Source organism: Hypanus sabinus, chromosome 8, assembly GCF_030144855.1.
Source record: "Hypanus sabinus isolate sHypSab1 chromosome 8, sHypSab1.hap1, whole genome shotgun sequence".
NCBI lineage: Eukaryota > Metazoa > Chordata > Chondrichthyes > Myliobatiformes > Dasyatidae > Hypanus > Hypanus sabinus.
Genome location: NC_082713.1, coordinates 90709108 through 90722035, shown reverse-complemented (window position 1 = coordinate 90722035; position 12928 = coordinate 90709108).

The following is a 12928-nucleotide window of genomic DNA, read 5'->3' as shown; positions in this document are numbered from 1 at the left end:
CTCTAGTTAGTACCTCTATGTAATGCTGCAAAAATCTATCCTGCACATATTTTACAAACTCCAAACCATCCATCCCTTTTACAGTATGGGCTTCCCAGCCTATGTGTGGAAAATTAAAATCTCCCACAATCACAACCCTGTGCTTACTACAAATATCTGCTATCTCCTTACAAATTTGCTCCTCCAATTCTTGTTACCCGTTAGGTGGTCTATAATACACCCTATAAGTGTTACTACACCTTTCCCATTCCTCAATTCCACCCAAATAGCCTCCCCAGACAACCCCTCTAATCTATCCTGCCAAAGCACCGCCGTAATATTTTCTCTGACAAGCAACACAACACCTCCCCCTCTTGTCCCTCCGATTCTATCACACCTGAAGCAACAAAATCCAGGAATATTTAGTTGCCAATCACACCCCTCCTGCAACCATGTTTCACTAATAGCGACAACATCACATTTCCGGGTATCAATCCATGCTCTAAGCTCATCCACCTTTCTTACAATGCTCCTAGCATTAAAATAAATGCATTTAAGAAATTCTTCACCTCTTCCTCCCTGTTTATCTCTAACAGTACAAAGAACTTTACTGTCTTCTTTCTCTTCCTTCCCTTTCCATACATCTGTTGCTACACTATGGTTCCCCTCCCCCCTCGTATCAGGTTTAAATCCACTGGAGCCTCTCTAGCAAACCTACCTGCAAGAATATTTGTCCCCCTGCAGTTCAGATGTAAACCGTCCTGCCAGAACAGGTCCCACCTTCCCGGGAAAACTGCCCAATTATCTATAAATCTGAAGCCCTCCCTCCTGCACCATGTATTCAGCCATGTGTTGATCTGCCCTATCTTACTATTTCTAAACCCACCTGCATGTGGCACTGGTAGCAATCCTGAGATTGCTATCCTGGAGGTCCTGTCCTTTAACTTGGCACCTAGTTCCCTAAACTCACCTTTCAGGACCTCCTCACTCTTCCTACCCACGTCATTGGTCCCTACATGGAACACGACATCCAGCTGCTTACCCTCCCTCTTGAGAATACTGAGAACTCAATCTGAGATATCGCGGACCCTGGTACCAGGGAGGCAACAGACCATCCAGAATTCTCAATCTCTTTCACAGAACCTCCTATCTGTCCCCCTAACTATCGAATCCCCTATCACTACTGCTCTCCTCTTTTCCCTCCTTCCCTTCTGAGCTGAGGGTCCAGTCTCGGTGCCAGAGACGCAACCACTGCAATTTGTCCTTGGTAGGTTGTCCCCACCAACAGTATCCAAAACGGTATATTTATTATTGATGGGAATGGCCACAGGGGTGCTCTGCTCTTCCTGTCTATTCCCCTTCCCTCTCCTGACAGTCACCCAACTACCTGTCTGCTGACTCCTAGGGGTGACTATCTCCCTGCCTGTTAATTATTTTTGCAGGTTTCTTTGTTGTAAAAAACAAATAATAGGAGCAGGAGTCTGGGCCATCAAGTCTGCTCTGCCATTCAGTAAGGTCATAAACTATTTGGCCATGGACTCAGCTCCACCTCCCATTAACTCCTAGTTCCACTTACTATACAAAACTCTTATTTAACTGCGCTTTAAGTATATTTTATGACATGGGTTCTGCTGATTCCTTGGCAGAGAATTCTACAGATTTAATACTCTCTGGGAAAAACAGTTCATTCCTCTCTCCATCCTAAATCTACTTCCTGGAAAATTGAGGCTATCTCCCCTAGTTCTAGTCTCACTTACCAGTGGAATGGTTTACTGTCTCTATCTTCTTGATGCCTCATAATTGCATACTGTAATTATGAAGTCATGGGGGATTTCAATATGCAGGTAGATTGGGAAAATCAGGTTGATGGGAAAATTCTAGTATGGTATACAAGATGGCTTTTTAGTGCAGCTCACGATTCAACCCACTGGAGGATCAGCTATTCTGGACTGGGTGTTGTACAATGAATCAGAACTGATGAGAGAGCTTAAAGTGAAAGAACCCCTAGGGGAAAGTGATCATAATATGATCAAATTCACCCTGAAACTGGAGGAGGACAAGCTAAATTCAGATGTATCAATATTACAGGGAATTATCAGAGGCATGAGAGAGAAGCTGGCCAGAATTGATTGGAAAAGAACACTGTAAGAGATGATGGCAGAGCAACAATGGCTGGAACTGCTGGAAGCAATTCGGAAGGCATGGGATATGTACGTCCCAAAGAGGAAGAAGTATTCTAAAGGAAAGATGACACAACCATGGTTAACGAGAGAAGTCAAAGTCAACATAAAAGCCAAGGGGAGGGCATATAATCGAAGCTAGAAGATTGGGAAGCTTTTAAAAACCAAAAAAGTCAACTAAAGAAGTCTTTAAGAATGTGAAGATGGAATATGAAAGTAATCTAGCTAATAATATTAAAGATCATGTCAAAAGTTTCTTCAGATACATAAAATGTAACAGAGAGATGAGAGTGGATGTTGGATGGCTGGAAAACAATGCTGGAGAGGTAGTAATGGAGTACAAGAAAATGGCAGACAAACTGAATAACCATTTTGCATCATTCTTCACTGTGGAAGACACCAGCAGTATGACAGAAGTCCCAGGTGTCATGTCATAAAGTGTATGAAGCTACCATTTCTAGAGAGAAGGTTCTTGTAAAACTGAAAAGTCTGAAGGGAGATAAGTCACCTGGACCAGATGGTGTACACCCCAGGGTTCTGAAAGAGGTGGCAGAAGACGTTGTGGAGATATTAGTAACAATCTTTCAAGAATCACTAGATTCTGCAATAGAAATCTGGAAAATGGCAAATGTCACTCCCTCTTCAAGAAAGGAAAGAGGCAGAAGAAAGGAATCTATAGGTTAGTTAGTCTGATCTCAGTGGCTGGGAAGATGTTGAGAGTCGATTATTAGGGATGAGGTCTCAGGGTACTTGGAGGCACATGACAAAATAGGGTATAGTCAGCATGGTTTCCTCAAGGGAATCTTGCCTGATGAATCTGTTGGAATTCTTTGAAGAAACAACAAGCTTGATAGACAAAGGAGAATCTATTGATGTTGTGTATTTAGATTTTCACAAGGACTTTGACAAGGTGCCACACGTGACAAGGTGTTTCGTGAGCTACGAGTCCATGGTTTACAGGAAAGATTTTAGCATGAGAAAAGCAGTGGCTAATTGGCAGGAGGCAAAGAGCGGGAATAAAGGGAGCCTTTTCTGGTTGGCTGCCTGTGACCTGTGGTTTTCCACAGGGGTCTGTGTTGGGACCGAATATTTTTACATAATATGTCAATAATCTGGATGATGGAACAGATGGCTTTGTTGCAGTTTGCAGACAATATGAAGATAGGTGGAAGGGCAGGTAGCTTTGAGGCAGTAGAGAAGCTACAGAAGGACTTAGACAGATTAGGAGAATGGTCAAAGAAGTGACAGATGGAATACAGTGCCAAGAAGTGTAAGGTCATGCACTTTGGTGGAAGAAATGAAAGGGTAGATTATAAAAAACTGAACCTGGTGAAGGTTTCCATAAAGGTTAATTTATGGTTGAGTCTGTGGTGAGGAAGGCAAATGCCATGTTAGCATTCATCTCAAGAGGACTGGAATATAAAAGCAAGGATGTAATGCTGAGGCTTTATAAAGCACTGGTGAGGCCTCACTTGGAGTATTGAGAGGAGTTTTGAGTCCCTTATCTTAGAAAGAATGTGCTGAAACTGGACAGGGTTCAAAGGAGGTTCATGAAAATGATTCCAGGATTGAATGGCTTGTCATATGTAGAATGTTTGTTGGCTCTAGGCCTGCGTTCGCTAGAATTCAAAAGAATGAGGGGTGACCTATTTAAAATCTATTGAATGGTGAAAGGAGTGGATGCAGAGAGGATGTTTCCTGTGGTGGGAGAGTCTAAGACCAGAGAACACAGCCCTAGAGGGATGTCCTTTTAAATAAAGATGAGGAGGAATTTCTTTAACTAGAGAGTGGTGAATCTATGGGATTCTTTGCCACCAGCAGCTGTAGAGGCCAAGTCTTCATGTATATTTAAGACAGAGCTTGTTATATTCTTGACTGATCAGAGCATGAAGGGATATGGGGAGAAGGTAGGAGATTGGGACTGAGAGGAAAATTGGATCAGCTACGATGAAATGGTGGAGCAGACTTAATGGGCCAAATGGCCTAATTCTTTTCCTATATATTATGGTCTTAAGGTATGTTTTTATAATCTTTGATCTAATGCTTCTAAATTCCAGCGAGTATATGTCAAGTGACATTATCTCTCCTCATAGGCTCAGTTTCCGGAATCAAACTGGTGAACGTCCTCTGCACTGTCTCCAAAGCCAGAACTGAGTTGAATTCTCCAGGTGCTGCCTCATCCATACACTGTACAGTTGCAGCATAACTGCCCTGTTCTTAAATTGTATCCTTATAGTAAAGATGGCCAACTTTTCATTTGCCTTCTTAATAACCTATTGCCCTATAAACTATCTTCTTCTGATTCCCGCACAGTGATATCCACATTCCTCTGCACAACAGCCTTCTGCGCTCCTTTACCATTCAGATAATAATCTTATCTTTTGTTTCTCACTCCAAAGAATTGTACTCTGTCTGCAGACCCTTGCTGCCTTTCCTAACCAATCTGTATTTCTCTGTAGGGATATACAGACCATTACCATATACCGTACCTTATTTATGTCTCTCATAATTTTAAACACTTCGATAAGGTTGCCCCTCATTCTCCTGCATTCTAAGGAATAAAGGCCTGGCTTGAGCAACTTACCCCTATCATTCAGGCTCTCTAGTCCTGCAACATGCTTGTGTAACCCTCAGGCTCAGCCAGCCCGTGTTCGTATAGGGGAAAACAACTTCTGGCCCTGCCAAACTGAGAAATCTCATCTGTGTGTTGTCCATTTACAAATCTGCACTGCAAAATATCAGACAGTACACCATTTGGAATTAATTGATTGTACTTTATAAATCTTAATCTGGATAGAGGGTTGGTAAAGAAAATAAAAAGTAAAAGGGCCCATTTTAAGGAAAAAGTCTATTGCGCTTCATTGGAGCTCCCTGTTCGTTCATTTGTTCCAGTCGACCTCAAAGCGTAGCCAGCCCTCGGACCCTCACTCCTCGGTCCACTCCATCCGATGGTCTTCCATCAATCTCCATCACTCCCCTACATGACCATGCAAATCTCCCTTCCAGACTCACAAGAAAGAGCGACGTTTCTCCCATTAGATAACATACATTCTTTAGTCATAACCCAAACATTGCTGCTACAGAGAAACCATTACATTAGCAGTGAAACATTACATAGAAGCCATTACATTAGCCTTAGCAGTGAAATCTTACAGTGTGTTACACTCATATTTTACCAATTTAACCATGACTTTTCTATAATAGGGTGACCAAAACTGTACACAGTTCCAAGTGTTACCTCATCAATGACATCCAACTGCAACATAAAATCTCAGCTCCAGTACTCGATGGCCTGATTGATGAATTCCACACTCTGTCTGCCAGTGACTCTGCTTTCAATGAATTATACTCTTGACTCCCTGTGTTCTATTACACTCTCATAGTATAAATCCTGCACTAGCAACAACACCTAATTTTGTGTTATCCGCAAGCTTGCCTGGTTACATGTTTCAATTGTTTATCTATTTCACTGGAACTCAGGAGTAATTAAAAATAAGATATTGTGCATTCTCTCTGTCACATTCCATAAATCACCATTAAAACAACAGTGAAGCCAATTGCACTTGACATTATTTATCCACAGCTCCATTTCTGTGCTATAGAGTGTCTTCTTAAACCTCTGGACATGGAAGGACTGCAGACTTCTCTTCCCTGCATGTCCACCCTTAGCTCCAACTGCTGGATCGAATCATCTGGTTTCCTCCTCCTCTCTGCATACAGAGAGACGTAGAGCAAGGCACCAGAGATAAGGACAACAAAGAGATGGTCACAAGAGGCAGAGGTGTGGCTATAGGATTGCTTCAAGTCGATGGACTGGGCCATATCTAAGGACGCATCAGGGGATCTGAATGAATATGCCACGGTTGTCACAGACTTTATAAAGACACTCATAAATGGGTGTGTCCCCACAAAATCATTCAGAGTTGAGAAGTCCCTGATGAGCAAAGAGATCCACAATCTGCTTGGGGCCGGGTCAGTGGCATTCAGATCTGGAGATCCAGGAAAGTATAAGAAATTCAGGCATGACCTCTAGAAAGCCATCTCTGAAAAGCAAAGTAGCAATTTTGGACCAAACTGGAATCACAATGAAGCTTGACAACTGTGAGAGAGCTTGAATGTTATCACCACTAACAAAGCAAAACCAAGCTATGTTTTTTAAAAAATCCATCGTCAAGAATCCCTATTATGCAGGCCATGCTCTCTTCTCACTGCTGCCATTGAGAAAGGTACAGGAGACCTGGGTCCCACAACACCAAGTCCTGGAAAAGTTCCAACCCCTCAACCATCAAGCTTCTGAATACATGGGCTTGATGGGCAGAAGGGCCTGTTCCTGTGCTGTATGATTCTATAATGCTATTTTATGTCTCTGAAAAGCAACTTACAAAAAGCCATTTCAAGTACAAGAACAGTGGTGAAGTTGTTGTAAGCCTAACAAGGCAGGACCAAGAGTTGCTTTGTGGTATAGTTTACCAGTGGAGAAAGCGAATCGATCAAGGAATGCAAATCCAGAAAGTCCGAGAAGATCTGAGCATATGTCAGGCACATCTGGTACATTGTACCACATAAATAGTAGTTTACTTTAAAGAACTTAAATAAATATAATAATTTAATCTAAAGTATAATAATGCAGCCTCTGCAATGTCAGCCTTGCCTATGTTCGGATTCATGGAAACTTGCTCCCCTGGGGAGTTCATATGTGAGAAATGTTAGATGATCTAACAGCTTGGGAACAAGGTGGCTGAACTATGATGTTGTAGAGAAGTGGCAGATGTGCTCCAGATGTCCTTTAGGGAGATAGTGTGCACCCAAGAGAGCCATGGGTTAAGACTCCAGACCAGAAAGAGAGACAGGTGGGTAACTGTGGAAAGGAGTAAGAGGTGCATACTGTCTGAGTGCATCAACTTCAATGTCCAACATCCTGTGATGCTCAACAATGACCATGAATCCTCTGAGGTGGTGGGCAGGACTGAGGAGCCCCACCGGACCCTCTCTAAACCCACTCCTAAACCCAGTAAAAAGGAAGAAGCGATATTAGGGATTCAATTATTGGGGGATGTTGAGAATCAGGTGTGTACTGACAAAGAGTCTCGTACGATGTGTTGCCCACCAGGAGTACAAGTAGGAGATCTCCCTGCACGAATAGATAAGCTCCTGGGCCAAGATGGAGTGCATCCAGTAGACATTGTCCACATTGGAACAAATGACATAGGTAAGGGCAGGCTGTCAGTTCTGCAAGAAAGATTTAAAGTGCTATGTGCGAAGCTTTGGGACAGAACTGACAAGGTGGTCTTCTCAGAGGTTCTGCCTGTGCCACGTACCAGTCCAGGTAAGATGGAGGAGATCAGAAGATTGAACATGTGGCTCTAATCATGGTGCAGGTTAGAGGGGCATAGGTTTTGGGATTGATAGAACCTGTACTACCAGGATGAGTTGCATTTGAACCGGAGAGGTACTGATGTAATGGGCAGGCGTATGTGAGTTGAGGACTATTTAAACCAGGGACTGAGGGGCAGGCTGTAGGCAGAGAACTTCGAACAGCCAGGCTCAACTGTTTAAACACCTTAGTAGAGAATAACAGACCAGGACTTAAACCGATTACAGGCTTCAAAAATATAAAATAGGGCTGGAATAAGATGAAAAACATCATTAATAAAATAAGGATGACCAGTATAAATGCAAGAACTATTAAGAATAAAGTAAATGAGCTAGAATTATATGCAAGTGCATATGTGTGATATAATAGCAATAACTGAAACCTGGCTGGCCTCAAAGTATGGTGATGAATATAGTTTTCAAGGATACTTTACTTCGGAAAGATAGGCAGGATTGTAAAGGAAGAAGAGTAGCAGTATGCATAGGAGAGAATATAAATATGTGGCTGCTTCTGATAGGAGATGAATTGAGACTTAGTGAAGATATCTACGTGAGAATTAAAAGCTGTAAGGATAAAGGAATAATATTGGGTGTATCTTGTAGACCCTTGAATGCTGGTAGTGATTTTAATAAGCAACTTTATCAGAATATTAGAAAAACAAATTCTGAGGGTTATGTTATAGTTATAGGAGACATTAATTTTCCAAATATTGAGAGGGAGAATCGAGCGACTAATGGATTCCAGGAAAGTGAATTCATTGAGTTATTGAATGATTGTTTTTTGACCCAGTATGTTAATACACCAACGAGAGGGCAAGTTTGTATGATTTGATACTTGGTAACAATCAGGATGGAATTTTGAGTATGAAAGTTGTTGAACCTTTAGGAACAAGTGATATAACATTGTTAGTCTCATTTTTTTTTGAGAGAGTATAACAGTAAAAACCAAAGCCAATAAATTAAATTTCAGAAAGGCGATGACCTCAGAAGGTAAGCTGGAAGAAACTGACATTAAGTCAGTTGAGGAACAATGGGGTCGCTTTAAAGGGGTAATACACGCAGTGCAGGAAATGTTCATACCCAAGGTTGTGAGAAACAGCAGATCATCTACATGGATAAAAAAAGATATATATAAAAATATTGAAGAAAAGACAGTTATATAAGGAATGCAGTAAAATAGTAATGTCGTTAACTATAAGGTTTATGAAAATATCAGAGCTATAGTCAAGAGGGAAATTCAGATTGCCAAAAGGCAGGTTTAGAAGGATTTGCTGGTAATGCTAAGATTGATCACAAGAGATTTTTTTCAATACTTTAAAACGAAAAGTCAAGGAGGAAGTTAAGTGTCTTAGGCATAAGAGTGGGGTGATAAATTATGCAGAGAAGGACAAAGTTTAACTGGTGAAATCCCTAAGGACTGGAAATGGGCTAACATTGTCCCAGTATATAAGAAGGGTGACCACACTGACCCTGGTGACTATAGACCAGTAAGGTGAATGTATATTGTAGGTAACATAATGGAAACATTAATGGATAATGGAACTATGAATGTGTTAGAACAACAGCTGATAAGAACAGCCATATTAGCAGAAAGCCAGCATGGGTTCAGAAAGGAGAAATCATGTTCTACTACTGTAACTCTCTGGGTCGCCTCAGGCTCGCTCAGCTCGTTCTTGTCTAGGGGGAGCAGCCTTCAGCCCCGCCAAACTGGTAATCAGCTGGTGTGGATGCTGTGTGATGTCCCCGCCTCACCCAAAAACAGACAGTACACCATATGCGATTAAATGAGTACAATTTATAAAGGTTACTATAACTAAGTGATTAATAACGATACAGTATATATGAAGAGAAAATTAAAGAATAGGCGCCAAACTTATCAAAGTCCAAACCACTTCGTGCACAGCCGTTGGAGCTCAATTTCTGAAGTCTTCTGGCCACCATTCGATCCCCTCCGAACTCCTCGACTCGCAGCTCAGGACCCTCCGAACTCCTCGACTCTCCAAACAGCTCAGGACCCTCCGAGTGGTCAACCAAGCACATCTAGCTTCATCCCCCCCCCCTCCTCGGAGAATCTCCTGGCCTCGGACCCCCCTTTGGGGTCCGATCCTCGCCCAGCTTAGAGCATTGCGTCCTCTCTCTCGACCCCCTCGCGCCGATCTGCCCAAAAGCCCGTCAACACAAGCTTACAGACTCAGAAGAAAGAACATTAATCCCCATTTGGTTTACAAAGGAATACCATTCTCGTTATCAGTAAATTAGCATTCCTGCTAGTTAACAAAAGGAAACCCTTTCCCAACAGTAACAAAGAAAAAAAACCCATTACACTACTATGCTGGAGTTCTAAGAAGAGGCATCTAAAATTTATGATGACAATCAAGTTGTTGATATCATTTACTTGGACTTTCAGAAGGCTTTTGACGGTACCTCACGAGAGATTATTATTCACATTACAGGAGGTAGGGATTCAGGGTAAAGTGTGCAACTGGGTACAGAATTGGTTCAAAAACAGAAAATGAGTTATGGCGAGAGGATCATTTTCACACCTAGATGTTAAAAGCGGGGTTTCACAGGGAGCATTGCTGTTTTTAATTTATATTAATGATTTGTATCAGCACATAACAAATAAACTAGTTAAGTTTGCTGATATCAGAAATTTAGGGGGAACAAGCCGATAACAGGCAGCAGAATCAATAGAGTTAGATCTAAACAAAATCCAGATGTGGGCAGATAAATGGCAGATGACATTTAATGTAAGTAAATGTAAAATATTACATTTAGGAAGTAGAAATTATATATAAATATATAATTGGGGGACCTGAGTTAGAAACTGCACTGTCTGAGAAGGATTTGAATGTCCTGGTAGATGCATCACTATCAACATATAGACAATGCACAGAAGCGATTAGGAAGGTTAATGAAATGTTGGACTATTTTATGCACTCAGTGGAGTTCAAGACAAGAGATGTTCTCCTTAAGCTGTATAGTGTGCTTGTGAGGCCACACCTTGAAAACTGTGTACAGTTTTGGTCTCCATATTTTGTCAGGGATGTGAAGGCACTGGAGAGAGTTCAGAGAAAGATGACTAGATTCATTGCAAGTATGCATGGTATGAGCTATGAAGAAAGATTGAAAGTGTATCATATAGCCTACTGTATAATATCGGACTATTTTATGTCATAGTAACATGTTATTGAGTATGTGCTATTGGGTGCGTATTGATCTGTATATATGTGTTCAGTTCGGTTTTAATTAGTAAAGAGCTCCAGTCTGCAGCATTTTTATTAATGATATTGTTGTGTAAACGGGCACATACACAACAAATTGGCGACAAGGTTAATGAACATACATTGTATCGAGATGCCATGTTTTAAGTGATAACAGGACGCAGAGGAAGAGTGCAAAGAACGAGCCAAGGAGCGGGAAAAAGGAGGCAGAGTGAGACTGCAAATCTGAAAGGAATGGGAGTTCGGCCAGAGTCGGGAAGGTTGGGAGACTAAGAGACACAGTCAGAGCCACAGCGCATCCAGGTGAGACCACAGCCTGCACTGACTCCAAGGATTGAGGGTCTGCCTGCATCAGAAGAGAGATAAAACAAAGGAGCGACACATGCATCTAGCCAGAGTACGCTTGTGATGCTAAACAAAATCGCATGTCATAAAGTAAACAAGAAAACATAAACGCATCTCTCCCATTTCCCGCACATCTGCCCTCACCCCATCCGCCCGCCACCACACTCGGGATAGGGTTCCCCTTGTCCTCACCTTCCACCCCACCAGCCTCCAGGTCCAACGTATAATTCTCCGTAACTTCCGCCACCTCCAACGGGATCCCACTACCAAGCACATCTTTCTCTGCCCGCCCTTCTGCTTTCAACAGGGATCACTCCCTACGTGATTCCCTTGTCCACTCGTCCCCCCCATCCCTTCCCACCGATCTCCCTCCTGGTACTTATCCTTGTAAGCGGAACAAGTGCTACACCTGCCCTTACATCTTCCTCCCTCACCACCATTCAGAGCCCCAGACAGTCCTTCCAGGTGAGGCGACACTTCACCTGTGAGTCGGCTGGTGTGGTATACTGCGTTCGGTGCTCCCGGTGTGGCCTTTTATATATTGGTGAGACCCGACAAAGACTGGGAGACCATTTCGCTGAACACCTATGCTCTGTCTGCCAGAGAAAGCAGGATCTCCCAGTGGCCACACATTTTAATTCCACGTCCCATTCCCATTCTGATATGTCTATCCATGGTCTCCTCTACTGTCAAAATGAATCCACACTCAGGTTGGAGGAACAACACCTTATATACCGGCTGGGTGGCCTCCAAGCTGATGGCATGAACATTGACTTCTCTAACTTACGTTAATGCCCCTCCTCCCCTTCTTACCCCTCCTCCCCTTCTTACCCTATCCCTGACATATTTAGTTGTGTTTTCTCTCTCTCTGCCCATCACTCTGCCTGTTCTCCATCTCCCTTTGGTGCTTCCCCCCCACTTCTTTACTTTCTCCCAAGACCTCCCGTCCCATGATCCTTTCCCTTCTCCAGCTCTGTATCACTTTCGCCAATCACCTTTCCAGCTCTTAGCTTCATCCCACCCCCTCAGGTCTTCTCCTATCATTTCGTGTTTCCCCCTCCCCCTGCTACTTTCAAATCTCTTAGTATCTTTCCTTTCAGTTAGTCCTGACAGTATATACTCAGCCCAAAATTTTGACAGTGCTTCTCCTTATAGATGCTGCCTGGCCTGCTGTGTTCCACCAGCATTTTGAGGGTGTTGTTTATTATCTGCAGATTTCCTTGTGTTTGCTCTAAGAAAATAAGAAAATAAATTAACAAGGAACTAAATTCACATAACAAGGATGGCGTTAATTGGAACCATTACAGCATTTGATAGTGTCATTGAAGTCTAGGCAACTTATATGGAAAGAATAGAGTTATATTGTGATGCTAACAGTGTTAATGAAGGAAAGAAAGTCTGCATCTTACTTAGTGTAATGGGCGTGAAAACATACAGCCTGCTACAGAGCTTGTTAACCCCTGAATTGCCAGCTGACAAAACATTCAAGCAAATAGTAGACACTCTCCAACAGCATTTAAACCCCAAACCGCTGGCCATTGCTGAATGATTTAAATTTCACAATCAGAATCAGAGCAAAAATGAAAACATTTCTGAATATTGTGCTGAATTCTGCAAGTTGTCAGAACATTGTCAATTTGGAGCGGGTCTATCAGACGCATTGGGGGATAGGTTAGTGTGTGACATGTACTGTGAAACCACAGAGAAGAAGCTCTTGTGTGAAAAAGACCTTACATTTGAGAAAGTGCTAAACTTCTCAATATCATTAGAAGCAGCTGCACGAGGTGTTTCAGAAATACAACAAAAATCCCTGGAAAATGCAACGAA